We start from the raw sequence: 17,208 nt of genomic DNA, 5'->3' as shown, positions 1-17,208 counted from the left end.
TAAACTCATTCCTGAGAGCCCCAAGACAAATCCCCCCAATTTTTTACAATTTTCTCAAATATTTTACTCTTATCTTCTAATGCTTCATTCCTACATCACAAATACTTAGCAATTATTTGTGACTCAGCCCACTGTGGGTGGTGAGTGTACATTACCCCATGACACTTTCCCCTCCTGCCATCCTCTCAAAAAAAATACAGCTCACTTTTTATCTGTGGCCATGGGTTGACAGTATTGTTCCATTTTTAGAATCTATTGTTTGCCTGGAAAAAATATATCATCAAAGCAAAACCTGACACTATTCCCTTGGCCATTATGGCATATATTTCTTCCAATCATATTACTATAATTTCTCCGAAGATATTTTTAGGATCTTATCTTTTTATTTAATGTTGAGAATTACCAATAAATTATTTGAAGACAATATTTAGATTCTGCAAGAAATTATCATTTCAGAAATTATTTCTCATTTACTTTTTGGTGTTTTTAAGTCATATTTGAATCATGTGGCTCATGTATAACTGGTCTGAGACAATGTTTTGTTTGGTAAGATTCACTCCATGAATACAATGACATATGCATTTTTAGGAATATGCTCATAAGTCAGTATTGGACCATCTTATGTGAATTCTCTAATCCTCTTTTCTAAATATCAAACTTTTATTTCTCATTGCGATCATTTCTTCTTGGTAAATTTTCTCCAACACATCTCTCAGAACTTTCATTGAATTCAATATATTATTATCTTCTTCATTTTAGCAATTCATATTTCTCTGAAGATACAAAGTTTTCTTATAAAAATATGTATTCATTTTTGGTCTGTGTGTCTGTACCATTGTCTTTCATGGAGACATGCTCAAAAGTCTGATTGCCTTTGGTCCTAGGGAAGAATTAAAAACTGATATCCTGTGATGATGTCATCTTACTCACCGATGGCACTCCCTCTGGAGGAGGACCTACATGCTCATTCCCTCTTAGAAGACTCTCAGGATGACATTTCCCCATTTTTCCCCTTAAGTGACAGCCTTAAAATTCATTTTCCAAAAGACTCAGACCCTTTTAAAAAGTGCTCAGAACTCTTTTAACCCTGATGGATTCCCACCTCTGCTCTATTCCCACTCTCTTTAATTTTTAATGAACTACAGTTGATATACACTTACTCATTTGTTTCATGCACACAACACAGTGATTCCACAGTTAACATATTATTAAATCCTCACACAGAACTAATGCAGTTTTTGTCAACATTAAAAGATGTTACTGAAATATTAACTGTACTCTCAATGTTTCACTTTCATCCCTGTGACCAACATATATTATGATTGAGATTTTGTGCCTCTTTATCCCCTTCACCAACACCACCCACTCACCCTAACTATCCACCCCCCACTATAACCACCAGGTACTTCTCAGTGTCTACAAGTCTACTGCCATTTTATTAATTATGTTTTGTCTTGTTTTTAGATTCCACAAATAAGTGAAATCATACAGTGTTTATCTTTCCCTGCCTGGCTTATAATGCTTGACATAATACCCTTTAAGTCCATTCATGTTGTCAAAATAGCAGGAGTTCCTTTTTTATGTCTGGATAATATTACACTGTGTATACATATATATATATATATATATATATATATATATATATATATATATATATATATATATATATATATATACACCACATATTCTTTAGCCATTAATCTATTGATGGACACTTTGGTTGCTTCAATATCTTGACTATTGTAAATAATGAGTCAATAAACATAGGGGTGCATACATCATTTCAAATCAGAAATTTTCTTTTCTTTTTTTTTTTAAGTTGAGCAGCAAGAAGTCTTTACTTAAGGCAAAGTACACACTCCAAGAAAAAGGTGGTACAGGCAGGCTCAGATAGGAGAGCACTTAAAGCTTAGGAATTGTGTCTATTAAGGATTTGAAGAATGGGGCAAAGGGCCCAGGCATGGTCGGGGGAGGGACGTAGGCTTGACATGTGGACTCACAATGTCTACTCTGGTGAGAGACATTATGTCACCATCCATAGTCAGTCCTCTAGATATTCTGTAAGATAAACTTAACACAAAGAATTTATTGATTCTATTCTTCTCTAAGGTAGTGGTGACCCTCAAGCTGTGGGGACACACCATTTAGGACTGTTTGCCCAGCCCCAAGATAGATAGGGTTGGTTGCTGGCTAAATATCATAAAGTATGTTAGGAATATTACCTCCTAACTCCCTGCTTTTTTGCTTTTTTTCTTTTTTTTTTTTTTTGTTGAGAGGGCATCTCTCATATTTATTGATCAAATGGTTGTTAACAACAATAAACTTCAGTATGGGGGGTCAATGCTCAATGTACAATCATTAATCCATCTCAAGTCTAATTCTCATCAGTCTCCAATCTTCTGAAGCATAACGAACAAGTTCTTACATGGGAAACGAATTCTTACATGGTGAACAGTACAAGGGCAGTCATCACAGAAACTTTCGGTTTTGATCACGCATTATGACCTATAAACAATCAGGTCAAATATGAATATTCATTTGATTTTTGTACTTGATTGATATGTTGATCCCACATTTCTCCCTTTATTATTATTATTATTTTTATTTTTAATAAAATGCTGAAGCGGTAGGTAGATGCAAGATAAAGGTAGAAAACATAGTTTAGTGCTGTAAGAGGGCAAATGTAGATGATCAGATGATCAGGTGTGTGCCTATGGACTAAGTATTAATCCAGGCTAGACAAGGGCAGCAAAATATCCACGGATGCAGAAGATTTCTCTCAAAGCAGGGGAGGTGAGGTTCTGAGCCTCACCTCTGTTGATCCCCAAATTCTCACCTGATGGCCCCCCTGCGACTGTGCCTGTCTTAGGTTGTTCCTCCCTTGAGGAATCTTACCCGTCTCTGGCTAACCAGTCATCTTCCGGGGCCATACAGGGAAATGTAAAGTTGGTAAGTGAGAGAGAAGCCATATTGTTTGAAAAGGTTAGCTTTTTACTTCTTTGCAGATTTATGCCCTGTGGCTTCTATGCCCAGCACTTGTCTCGAGGTATCTTTACCACCTGGAGGAATTATGATTCTTGGTAAATTCGATAGGAGGCACAAATTCTATTTAAGGGTTGTAATTAGGAAGAAAGAAGAAAAGCTACAGATGTAGCATATGGAAGGAAACATGGGAGGATTGATTATTTCTTTGACATACCTTCTTGTAGAGTACCTTAAGTATGTATAGGTTTTAAACTACTAACTAATTTGCACACACATATTAACATAATAGGAATACGGTGACATAAACAAAGCAAATCTATAATTACCATCCATCTCCAGTGAAGCCAAGAAAACCATTTAGGCACCCTAGGCATTTGTGAAAATTTGTCTATGATATGATGGATATTGTCCAACTGTACTTGAACAGTCTGAGAGAAATCAGACAAATTAAAGCAACCCATTTCTGGGATCTGTTCACATCCCATATGTTCTTTTAACCGTAGATAGTCTATAGTCATAAGATTTTGGAGTGCTACAACTTGCACCCCTCCCAACTCCTGGTTGAGTTGCAACAGTACAGATCCGGTCAAATTTGTTGTCTCACTGTATGCACATGCCAGCCTGGACATCTCCCTCCTCATTCCTATGGCAAGTCCAGGAGACGGTGGGCTGGATGCAGCCACAACTGCAGCATCGTCCGGATCCCTGTGGAGGCTTTTCGATGATCATCCCCCGGCACAAGTCCTCCAGAGAGTGCTGATGCCGGAAGCTCCTCCTCATATCGTATCTTAGTTCATTTTCTGGGTATCCAAGCTAGGCCTTGATCTTCTGCATAGAAACAAACAGACCCTTTGCCCACACTGTGACATGCCCTCTATACCACTGTGCAGAACTCATTTGAGGTCAGCACACAGTAACTGCTTTTTTTTTTTTTTTTTATTAAGAGAAAGGAATATTATCAGAAAAGAGTACCTCCATAGCTGATCATCTGACACCCTTTAAGTGATCAACATTAAGGATATTTAAAGCATGTGTTGATCTTTGTTTTACCAATACTTTTATGCTATCAAGGAGTAATCCCCCTTTTCTTTCTTTCTTTCTTTTTTTTTTTTTAATTTTTTATCTATACTTACATGAAGAATACTATGTTTACTATGCTCTCCCCTATATCAGGTCCCCCCTAACAACCACATTACGGTTACTGTCCATCAGCTTAGCAAAATGTTGTAGAGTCACTACTTGTCCTCTCTGTGTTGTGCAGCCCACCCTCCCCTTTCTCCCTCCCCCCATGCATGCTAATCTTAATACCCCCCTTCTTCTTCCCCCGCCTTATCCCTCCCTGCCCACCCATCCTCCACAGTTCCTTTCCCTTTGGTACCTGTTAGTCCATTTTTGGGTTCTGTAATTCCGCTGCTGTTTTGGTCCTTCAGTATTTCCTTTGTTCCTATACTCCTCAGATGAGTGAAATCATTTGGTATTTCTCTTTCTCCGCTTGGCTTATTTCAATGAGCATAATACTCTCCAGCTCCATCCATGTTGCTGCAAATGGTTGGATTTTTCCACTTCTTATGGCTGAGTAGTATTCCATTGTGTATATGTACCACATCTTCTTTATCCATTCATCTACCGATGGACATTTAGGTTGCTTCCAATTCTTGGCTATTGTAAATAGTGCTGCGATAAACATAGGGGTGCATCTGTCTTTCTCAAACTTGATTGCTGCGTTCTTAGGGTAAATTCCTAGGAGTGGAATTCCTGGGTCAAACGGTAGTTGTTTTGAGCATTTTGATGAACCTCCATACTGCTTTCCACAATGGTTGAACTAATTTACATTCCCACCAGCAGTGTAGGAGGGTTCCCCTTTCTCCACAGCCTCGCCAACATTTGTTGTTGTTTGTCTTTTGGATGGCAGCTATCCTTACTGGTATGAGGTGATACCTCATTGTACTTTTAATTTGCATTTCTCTGATAATTAGCAACGTGGAGCATCTTTTCATGTGTCTCTTGGCCATCTGTATTTCTTTTTTAGAGAACTGTCTGTTCAGTTCCTCTGCCCACTTTTTAATTGGGTTATTTGTTTTTTGTTTGTTGTGGCGTGTGAGCTCTTTATATATTCTGGACATCAAGCCTTTATCGGATGTGTCATTTTCAATTATATTCTCCCATACTGTAGGGTTCCTTTTTGTTCTATTGATGGTGTCTTTCGCTGTACAGAAGCTTTTCAGCTTAATGTAGTCCCACTTGCTCATTTATGCTGTTGTTTTCCTTGCCCAGGGAGATGTGTTCAAGAAGAGGTCACTCATATTTATGTCTAAGAGGTTTTTGCCTATGTTTTTATCCAAGAGTTTAATGGTCTCATGACTTACATTCAGGTCTTTGATCCATTTTGAGTTTACCTTTGTATATGGGGTTAGACAATGGTCCAGTTTCATTCTCCTACATGTAGCTGTCCAGTTATGCCAGCACCATCTGTTGAAGAGATTGTCATTTCACCATTGTATGTCCATGGCTCCTTTACCAAATATTAATTGACCATATATGTTTGGGTTAATGTCTGGAGTCTCTAATCTGTTCCACTGGTCTGTGGCTCTGTTCTTGTGCCAATACCAAATTGTCTTGATTACTATGGCTTTGTAGTAGAGCTTGAAGTTAGCGAGTGAGATCCCCCCTACTTTATTCTTCTTTTTCAGGATTGCTTTGGCTATTCGGGGTCTTTGGTGTTTCCATATGAATTTTTGAATTATTTGTTCCAATTCATTGAAGAATGTTGCTGGTAATTTGAGAGGGATTGCATCAAATCTGTATATTGCTTTGGGCAAGATGGCCATTTTGACGATATTAATTCTTCCTAGCCATGAGCATGGGATGAGTTTCCATTTATTAGTGTCCCCTTTAATTTCTCTTAAGAGTGACTTGTAGTTTTCAGAGTATAAGTCTTTCACTTCTTTGGTTAGGTTTATTCCTAGGTATTTTATTCTTTTTGATGCAATGGTGAATGGAATTGTTTTCCTGATTTCTCTTTCTATTGGTTCATTGTTAGTGTGTAGGAAAGCTACAGATTTCTGGGTGTTAATTTTGTATCCTGCAACATTGCTGTATTCCGATATCAGTTCTAGTAGTTTTGGAGTGGAGTCTTTAGGGTTTTTTATGTACAGTATCATATCATCTGCAAATAGTGACAGTTTAACTTCTTCTTAACCAATCTGGATTCCTTGTATTTCTTTGTTTTGTCTGATTGCCGTGGCTAGGACCTCCAATACTATATTAAATAACAGTGGGGAGAGTGGGCATCCCTGTCTGGTTCCCGATCTCAGAGGAAATGCTTTCAGCTTCTCGCTGTTCACTATAATGCTGGCTGTGGGTTTATCATATATGGCCTTCATTATGTTGAGGTACTTGCACTCTATTCCCATTTTGCTGAGAGTTTTTATCATGAATGGATGTTGAATTTTATCAAATGCTTTTTCAGCATCTATGGAGATGATCATGTGGTTTTTGTCTTTCTTTTTGTTGATGTGGTGGATGATGTTGATGGATTTTCGAATGTTGTACCATCCTTGCTTCCCTGGGATGAGTCCCACTTGGTCATGGTGTATGATCCTTTTTATATACTGTTGAATTCTGTTTGCTAATATTTTATTGAGTATTTTTGCATCTACATTCATCAGGGATATTGGTCTGTAATTTTCTTTTTTGGTGGGGTCTTTGCCTGGTTTTGGTATTAGGGTGATGTTGGCTTCATAGAATGAGTTTGGGAGTATTTCCTCTTCTTCTATTTTGTGGAACACTTTAAGGAGAATGGGTATTATGTCTTCTCTGTGTGTCTGATAAAATTCCGAGGTAAATCCGTCCGGCCCCGGGGTTTTGTTCGGGTAGTTTTTGATTACCGTTTCAATTTCTTTGCTCGTAATTGGTTTGTTTAACTTTTGTGTTTCTTCTTTGGTCAGTCTTGGGAGGCTGTATTTTTCTAGGAAGTTGTCCATTTCTTCTAGGTTTTCCAGCTTGTTGGCATATAGGTTTTCATAGTAGTCTTTAATAATTCTTTGTATTTCTGTGTAGTCTGTCGTGATTTTTCCATTCTCATTTCTGATTATGTTGATTTGTGTTGATTCTCTTTTTCTCTTAAGAAGTTGGGCTAGAGGCTTCTCTATTTTGTTTATTTTTTCAAAGAACCAGATCTTGGTTTCGTTGATTTTTGCTACTGTTTTATTCTTCTCAATTTTGTTTATTTCTTCTCTGATCTTTATTATGTCCCTCCTTCTGCTGACTTTAGGCCTCATTTGTTCTTCTTTTTCCAGTTTTAATAATTGTGATGTTAGACTATTCATTTGGGATTGTTCTTCCTTCTTCAAGTGTGCCTGGATTGCTATATTCTTTCCTCTTAAGACTGCTTTCGCTGCGTCCCACAGAAGTTGGGGCTTAGTGTTGTTGTTGTCATTTGTTTCTATATATTCCTTGATCTCTATTTTGATTTGTTCATTGATCATTGATTATTTAGTAGCATGTTGTTAAGCCTCCATGTGTTTGTGAGCCTTTTTGTTTTCTTTGTAGAATTTATTTCTACTTTTATACCTTTGAAAAATTGGTCTGAAAAATTGGTTGGTAGAATTTCAATATTTTGAAGTTTACTGAGGCTCTTTTTGTGAGCTAGTATGTGGTCTATTCTTGACAATGTTCCATGTGCACTTGAGAAGAATGTGTATCCTGTTGCTTTTGGATGTAGAGTTCTATAGATGTCTATTAGGTCCATCTGTTCTACTGTGTTGTTCAGTGCCTCTGTGTCCTTACTTATTTTCTGCCCGGTGGATGTATCCTTTGGGGTGAGGGGTGCGTTGAAGTCTCCTAAAATGAATGCATTGCAGTCTATTTCCCTCTTTAGTTCTGTTAGTATTTGCTTCACATATGCTGGTGCTCCTGTATTGGGTGCATATATATTTAGAATGGTTATATCCTCTTGTTGGTCTGAGACCTTTATCATTATGTAGTGTCCTTCTTTACCTCTTGTTACTTTCTTTGTTTTGAAGTCTATTTTCTCTGATATTAGTACTGCAACCCCTGCTTTCTTCTCACTGTTGTTTGCCTAAAGTATGTTTTTCTATCCCTTGACTTTTAGTCTGTGCTTTTTTTTCGGTTTGAGGTGAGTTTCTTGTAATCAGCACATAGATGGGTCTTGCTTTTTTATCCATTCTATTACTCTGTGTCTTTTGATTGGTGCATTAAGTCCATTTACATTTAGGGTGACTATTGAGAGATATGTACTTATTGCCATTGCCGGCTTTAGATTCGTGGTTACCAAAGGTTCAAGGTTAGCTTCTTTAGAATCTTACTGCCTTACTTAGCTCACTTATTGAGCTGTTATATACACTGTCTGGAGATTCTTTTCCTCTCTCCCTTCTTATTCCTCCTCCTCCATTCTTCATATGTTGTGTGTTTTGTTCTGTGCTCTTTTTAGGGGTGCTCCTATTTAGAGCAGTCCCTGTAGGATTCCCTGTAGAGGTGGTTTGTGGGAAGCAATTTCCCTCAGCTTTTGCTTGTCTGGGAATTGTTTAATCCCGCCATCATATTTAAATGATAGTCGTGCTTGATACAGTATCCTTGGTTCAAGGCCCTTCTGTTTCATTGCATTAAGTATATCATACCATTCTCTTCTGGCCTGTAGGGTTTCTGTCGAGAAGTCTGATGTTAGCCTGATGAGTTTTCCTTTATAGGTGACCTTTTTCTCTCTAGCTGCCTTTAAAACTCTTTCCTTGTCCTTCATCCTTGACATTTTAATTACTATGTGTCTTGGTGTTGTTCTCCTTGGATCCTTTCTGTTGGGAGTTCTGTGTAATTCCATGGTCTGTTTGATTATTTCCTCCCCCAGTTTGGGGAAGTTTTCAGCAATTATTTCTTCAAAGAGACTTTCTATCCCTTTTCCTCTTTCTTCTTCTTCTGGTACCCCTATAATACGAATATTATTCCTTTTGGTTTGGTCACACAGTTTGCAGTGTTGTTTCATTCCTGGAGATCCTTTTATCTCTATGTCAGCTTCTATACATTCCTGCTCTCTGGCTTCTATTCCTTCAATGGCCTCTTGCATCTTATCCATTCTGCTTATAAATCCTTCCAGGGATTGTTTCACTTCTGTGATCTCCTTCCTGACATCTGTGATCTCCCTCCGGACTTCATCCCATTGCTCTTGCATTTTTCTCTGCATCTCATCCCATAGCTCTTGCATTTTTCTCTGCATCTCTGTCAGCATGTTCATGATTTTTATTTTGAATTCTTTTTCAGGAGGACTGGTTTGGTCTGTCTCCTTCTCAGGTGTTGTCTCTGTGATCTTTGTCTGCCTGTAGCTTTCCCTTTTCATGGTGATAGAGATAATTTGCAGACCTAGTACAAGTAACTGCTGGAAGAGCTTCCCTTCTTGTTGGTTTGTGGCCTTCCTCTCCTGGGAGAATAGCGACCTCTAGTGGCTTGTGCTGGGCAGCTGCATGCAGACAGGGCTTCTGCCTCCTGCACGGTTGCTATGGGGTTTATCTCCGCTGTAGCTGTGGGCGTGGCCTGGCTGGGGCTGTTCCTCCAAAATGTTGGAGCCCCGTTGGAGGGGGAGCAGCTGGGAGGCTATTTATCTCTGTAAGGGGCCTCTGTGCTCCCTGCTGCCCAGGGGGTTGGAGTGCCCAGATATCCCCAGATTCCCTGCCTCTGGTCTAAGTGACCTGTCCTGCTCCTTTAAGACTTCCAAAAAGCACTCTCCAAACCAAAACAACAACAGCAACAATGAGAGAGGGAACAGAAAAAAAAAATAACAAAAAAAGGAAAAAACACTTGATTTTTTTTTTGTCTTCAGGCACCGGTCCCAGGCACCCGCTCACTCGTCCTGCTGCCCTGCCTCCCTAGCACCAGGGTCCTGTCCCTCCAAGGTTTCCAAAAAGCACCTGCCCACTGGTCCCGCAGGGAAAAACGCGTGATATTCTTTGTCCTCAGGCACCGGTCCCAGGCACCTGCTCACCAGTCCCACCGCCCTGCCTCCCCAGCACCAGGGTCCCTGTCCCTTTAAGGCTTCCAAAAGGCACTCGACAAAAAGAGGGAAAAAAAGGGGAAAAATGCGCAATTTCCTCCGTCCTCAAGTGCCGGTCCCAGGCACCCGCTCACCGGTCCCGCCACCCTGCCTCCCTAGTCCTCAAGTGCCGGTCCCAGGCACCCGCTCACCGGTCCCGCCACCCTGCCTCCCTAGCAACGGGGTCCCTGTCCCTTTAAGGCTTCCAAAAAGTACTCACCAAAAAAAAAAACAAAAAGCACTCCGGTTTCTTTCCACCGGCCGGGAGCCGGGGGGAGGGGCGCTCAGGTCCCGCCGGGTCGGGGCTTGTATTTTACCCCTTCGCAAGGCGCTGGGTTCTTGCAGGTGTGGATGTGGTCTGGATGTTGTCCTGTGTCCTGTGGTCTCTATTTTAGGAAGATTTTTCTTTGTTATATTTTCATAGCTCTATGTGTTTTGGGGAGGAGATTTCCACTGCTCTACTCATGCCGCCATCTTGGCTCCGTTCCTCCAGAAATTTTATTTTCTTTGGGTAATTTTTTAGCAGTAGAGTTACTGGGTCATATCATATTTCTATCTTTAGTTTTCTAAGGACCCTCCATACTGCTTTCCATAGTAGCTCTACCAGTTTACATACTCACCAACAGTGTAGGAAGGTTCCTGTTTCTCCACATCCTTGCCAACACTTATGTTTCCTGTCTTTTGAATTTTGGCCAGTATGACTGGTATAAGATGATATTATGGTTTTGATTTGCATTTCCCTGATGATTAGCCATGTGGAGGAACTTATAATGTGCCTGTTGACCACCTGAATTTCTTCTGTAGGAGAATATTTGTTTAGGTCTTCTGTCCTTTGTTCAAAAGGATTATTTGTTTCTTTTGTGCTTAGTCATATGAGTTATTTATATATTTTAGATGTTAACCCCTTATCTCATAAATAATTTATGAATATATACTCCCAGACTATAAGTTGTCTTTTTGTTTTACTGATGGTTTCCTTTGCTCTATAGGTTTTAGCTTGATGTAGACCATTTGCTCATTTTTATTTTATTTCTTTGCCTGGAGAAAAATATCCAGAAAAAAATTGCTCATGCTTATTATATTCAAGAGATTTTTGCCAATGTTTCCTTCTAAGAGTTTTATGGTTTCATGTCTTATTTCAATCCATTTCAAGTTTACTCTTGTGTATGAGGTTAGAGTAATCCAGTTTCATCCTCTGAATGTAACTGTCCAGTTTTCCCAACATAATTTATTGAAGAGACTGTCTTCTCACCATTGTATATTCATGGCTCCTTTATCATATATTAATTGACATTATATGAGTGGGTTTATATCTGGGGTCTATTCTGTTCCACTGATCAATGGGTCTGTTCTTCTGCCAATGCTATCCTGTTTTGATTACTGTAGTTTTGTAGTATAGCTTGAAGTGAGGGAGCATAATACCCCAAGCTTTATTCCTCTTTCTCAATATGGCATTGGCTATTTGGGGTCTTCTGTGGTTTTGATTATTTGCTCTAGCTCATTGTAAAATGCCACCCATGTTTTCATAAGATTTGCACTGAATCTGTAAATTGCTTTGGGTTGGATGACCATTTTGACAATATTAATTCTTATCTATGAGCTGGGATGTATTTCCATTTATTTTTATTTTCTTCAATTTTTTTTTATTATTATCTTGCTGTTTTCAGAATACAGTTTCTACACCTCCTTGGTTAGGTTTATTCCTAGGTAACTCATTCTTGTTAATGCAATTGTAAATGTAATTATTTCCCTGATTTTTCTTTCCAATCTGAAAAGAAGCTTTATATAATTTCAATCTTTTTAATTGATTGAGTCTCTTTTTGTATCCTAATACGTGACCTATTTTGGAGAAAGTTCCATGTGTACTTAAGAAAAATGTGTATCCTGCTGCTTCAGTGTGGAACATTCTATATATTTGTTAAGTCCATGCTATGTAATGTGTTTTCAATGCCATTGTTTCCTTATATATTTTCTGTCTGGATGATCTATTCACTGATATCAGTGGGGCATACAAGTCTCCTAATATGACTGTGTTGCAGTCTAATTCAGGCTTTTGGTCTGTTAGTATTGATTTTATATATTTAGGTGCCCCTATGTTGGGTGCATAGTTATTCACAACTGTTGCATCCTCTTGTTGGGCTGATCCCTTTATCATTGTGTAATATCCTTCTTTATTTCTTGTTACTTTCTTTGTTTTGAAATCTATTATGTCTGATATAAGTACTGCTTTTTCTTTCTTCTACTTTTTATTTACCTGAAACATCATTTTCCATGCCTCATTTTCTGTCCACACATGTCTCTAGGTCTAGGTCTGAAGTAAGTCTCTTGTGAGCAGCACATAGACATTTCTTGTTTATGCATCCTGCCACCCTACCCATCCTATGTCTTTTGAATGTTGCCTCTAGTCCATTTATATTCAAAGTAGTTATTGACATGCATGTACTTTTTCCATTTTATTAATTTTTTGTAGTTCCTCTCTGTTCCTTTCTTCCTCTCCTTTATTCATCACTTGTTATATCATGGTTTTATTTAGTGTTATGCTTTTAGTATATATTTTTTAGTTTCTTATATATCTATTATAGACTTAAGATTTGTCGTTACCAACATTTCCTAATTTTCTAAATATATAACAGTGCATATTAAATTGAAAATTTCTCAATTTTGAACATGATAAAAACTACTACTTTTTTATTCTTCTTCCTTCCCCACACTTCATGTATAAGATATCACAATCTACATCTTTTGGTATCCCTTGACTTATTTAGCATACAATTGATTTTACTACTTTTGTTTTCTTTTAACTCCACACTTGCTTACTAAATAATTGTCTGCCAACTTTACTGTAGGTTTATTTTCATTTATTGAATATATTTAGGCTTAAGAATATTTTCAACTACAGAAGCCCTTTTACCATTTCCTATAAGCCCAGCATAATGATAGTGAATTTTTTTTAACCTTCATTTTAAGTGGCAATCAAGTATTCTCTCCTTCAATACTGAATGATACACATGCATGTAGAGGATTATTTATTATAGGTTCTTCCTTTTCAGTGCACTAAATATCTCATGCTATTCCCTTCTGGGCTGTAAAGATTCTGAGATAGCTGCTGATAGCCTCTTGAAGTATCCCTTATGGGTAACTGTCTGCCTCTCACTTGCTGCTTTTAAGATTCTCTCCTTATCTTTAATCTTTGCCATTTTAATTACTATATGTCTTGATGCTGTCTTCCTGGGGTTTGTCATCTTAGGGACTCTGTGCTATTTCAGAATGTCTTTTCTCTTCCACAAATTGTGGAAATTTTCAGGTATTATTTCTTCAAAGTGATTGTCAACTGCTTTTTCTCTCTCTTCTCCTTCTGGAATCCCTATTGTGTGAATATTGTTTCACTTGGTATTGTCACACAGTTCTCTTGGCATCTTCCCATTTTTACAACTTCATTTTTCTTTCTGTTCCTCCATTTGGTTGTTTACCTATTCTCTATTTTCCACCTCATTGATTCTTTACTTCCAGGAGTCAACTATTCATTCTCTCCATTGTATTTTTCATTTCAAATCCTAATTATTCAGCTCTGTCTCTTTCTCACATGTTCTGTCTCCCTGTTAAAGTTCTCACTGAGGTCATCAGTTCTTTACCTGGGCTCACTGAGTATCTTTATAACTGTTACTTTGAAATCTTTATCAAGAAGATTGGTAATCTCTGTTCCATTTAGACCTCTTTCTGGTGTCTTAGCTTGTACTTTAGCTTGGAATACATTCCTCTGCCTCCTCATTTTGTCTAGGCTTCTTCCTTTGATTTAGTAGATCAGCTACATCTCCTGGTCCTTCTCAGTGGTCTTCCTCACCAGGTGTGGAAGTTCTGTCCACACTCTTCATCATTTTCCAGGTTACTTGTAAATGTTGTAGTTGCTTCCTTGGTGTTTACATGGGGATTTGGTTCTGCCTTGTTTCTTACTCCACCATATTTTGCACAGCCCCACTTTTGTCAAATTTATTACTTGTTTTTTCTTTATTATCATGTTACTTTAGTTTCATAGCAGAGATTGGATATATGTGTGCTGAAAACCTACACTTATCTAGAAGGGGAAATAGTTTTAAATAAAATAAAATAAAGAAAAGTTATGGGAGTGTGAGTGTGTCATAAGGCAGTGCACAGTGTGATATAATCATTGAGGAACAGATGTTAAAACTACACATCTTCTTTCCCATAGGCTTGAGCAGAGCCATGAAAACTACGATGAAATTGCATTACACCTTGCCACATACAGGGCATGCTTAAGCAGCAGAATTCAGAAAACAAGTCATGAGGCAGAAGAGAAACACTTTGTGTAAATGGTATTGGCAACTAAGATTCATTGTAGATTTCTGGAGAAAAAAGAAGCAAATAATAAGACAGCACCTGAGAAACATGATTTGACATTATTGTGCAAGGGAAATTTAAAAAATAATATAGATCTGCAACATCATCAGATAGTTACCAAAATATTCTGAAATATGGGTGTAATTTTATACTTTGTTATTGATTTTCTAAGCATATACTTGAAGTATAAGTTTTGACTTTGATGTTACCTGAATCTATGTAAGGAAGTAAAATATGCATAACTTATCAAATTGCTTAGATAAATACATAACTCTCTCAAATTCACAGTATTTCTATAAATTTTTTTATCACAAATGTTTGCTTCATGAAGATTTTATCAGACCAAAACTATACTTATTTTTTCCAAATTAGGTAAGTTTGTTCTTTCTTTAAAAGCTATACTGTGTCATGGACAAATCTAAATGAGTCTAAGACAATGTAGTAAAATAGCTTATTGCTGTATGTTTACCTTATTGTGTACCAGTCTTTAGGAAAATCTAAGTGAATAGCCCATGGAAAATAATAACCAAACATCAACTGACTTCCTCATGTTGGGGTTGTTCCCACCATCTCCAGGCGGCTGCTCCTCTTCACTCTCACTCCTCTCGTTCTCCCGGTGGCTCTGCTGGGAGGCCTGGCCAGAGTCCTCCCGACCCTCCTGGACGCCCACCTCTGCCCTCCCGTGTGCTTCCTGCTGAGTCGGCTCTCCCTGATGGGCCTACAGGACTGTGCCCGCTGGGCAGCCTCTCCGTGATCCCCCCAAACCTCCTGGACACCCACCTCTGCCCTCCCGTGTGCTTCCTGCTGAGCTGGCTCTCCCTGATGGGCCTGAGCCGCATCTCCACCATCTCCACCATCGTCCCCGGGATGACTTCCAGTTATCTCTCTGGAAACATGTCCATCTCCTCTAGGCTGTGGGGTTCAGAGCTCCTTGTTCTTAACTTCAGCAGCTGCAGAAGGATTACTACTGGCATCTGTGGCCTATGATCATTATGTGGCCATTTGCATTCCTCTCTGCTATCCCATCTTTATAAGCAACAGAGCGTGTGTGCTGCTGATAACAGGAGCTTGGATAATGGGCTCCATCAAGGCCTGTGTCCACACCACACATGTCCTCCATATCCCTTACCGCCCATCCAGGGCCACCAACCATTTCTTCTGTGATGTCCCAGCCATGCTGACTCTGGCCTTCACGGACACCTGGGTCTACGAGCACACAGTGTCTCTGAGCACCACTCTCTGGATTGTGTTCCCTCTCATTGGCTTGCACGTTCCCATGGCTGTGCCCTCCTGGCTACCCACCACATGCACTCACCTGAAGAGAGGGGGAAGGCCTGTTCCACCTGCAGCACCCACCTCGCCGTGGTGACCTCCTACTATGCACCCTTGCTGACACTTACCTGTGCCCAAGATCCCTCCAAACTCCTACAGAGGGTAAAGTACTGGCTGTGATCTGCACTGTCCTGACCCCAATGCTCATCCCCATCATATACAGCCTGAGAAACAAGGAAGTGGTGGGGGCCTGGAGGAGAGTGACTCAGAGATTCTGCTCTGTGAAAATTTAGACAATGTTCTTATCACTCTTGCAGCATTAGAATTAGATCATATTCACATTATGTAGCCATTAAGGAAAATTTATTTCATGATTGAAGACAAGGATTAAAGTTAACCTATTAATTTTAATAGGATTAAAAAGTTGAGATTTTGCAAAATAATTATATGGACCCTACACCTTTTTTTGTTTTCTTTAGTAATTAAAAAAAAGAAACCTGTTATGTATATAGTTTTCCCTTATTTGTTGTCAATTAGAATTTACCAATATGTGGACACGAATATGAAAACTTCCCAGCTTGATTTTATCATTCAGTATAACATTTTCTGGTGTACTTAATATACATCCAAAAATGAAAAAAAAATATTATAGTGAAACAGTAAATGGCATAACATCCCTGGGTTTAAAACAGAGCAAAAAAAAAACGATACTTATATTTTAACTGGTGCCTGTTTATCCTTCTATTTTCCATTTTCTGGGGGAAGTGATCAATTTAGAGATCATGTAGAGAGCTCTGCAGGGAATGTGTAAATCTTGCACCAATATATAGGAAATTTAACAAGTATATATCTTTCATTAGAAAGATACCAGGATTATCACAGTGTACTCTAAGGAAGCAGTTTATCACAGGACTTCCTCAGCATGAATAAATATGATTAGAGAGACACAAAATGTAATATAGACAAATTAAATGCCCTTTATGGGAGTATTAATGTATTTATACACATTATTAGTCCAGTTTAATTAATCTGAGACATTCCCAAATCATCCCTCAAACTTAACTCAAACTGTACATTCCAAATGGCAACTGTTACCACTTTATAAGGTAATACTTCTTATGAACATTTTATTCTCCATTTTTGACTCTCATAATCCTACTGAACCTGCTTTGGGAGTTGGTTTGGGATCAACCTCTCTGCACCAATACTGTTAATAGACACGCCTGCTTAGTCACCAGCCTACTTAGTTCCCACCATTACTTCCAGGTGTGCTGCACACTGAGGATGAATGGCCTTCACAGTCCAGCAAATAATTCTTATATAATCTTTATTGCCTGAGTACAAGTGAGGAAGATGCTAGAATGGGCAGGTAAGAAGTCCTGGATTATCCAAGTCATGACAGTGATTGATGACTTATGTATAGAACTGGAAATAATTTTTTTAAGTACAGGATCAACATTCCATGAGCAATCAATCATATGAATTTAGCCATCTTTGCGCTAAAACCAAGTGAATATTTAGTGATTTCCTGAGTATTAGCTCATTAAAAAGCTTGA

The 17,208-nt window shown here is 38.6% G+C and overlaps 1 pseudogene; it reads left to right on the top strand.

Moving 5' to 3' along the window:
* Positions 1–14,892: 14,892 nt before the first annotated feature.
* LOC140846211 (olfactory receptor 2L5-like) lies at positions 14,893–15,945 on the top strand (annotated as a pseudogene).
* The last annotated feature ends 1,263 nt before the right edge of the window (positions 15,946–17,208 follow it).

Source organism: Manis javanica, chromosome 14 (assembly GCF_040802235.1).
Source record: "Manis javanica isolate MJ-LG chromosome 14, MJ_LKY, whole genome shotgun sequence".
Classification (NCBI taxonomy): Eukaryota; Metazoa; Chordata; class Mammalia; order Pholidota; family Manidae; genus Manis; species Manis javanica.
This window is presented reverse-complemented; position numbering and strand designations above follow the sequence as displayed.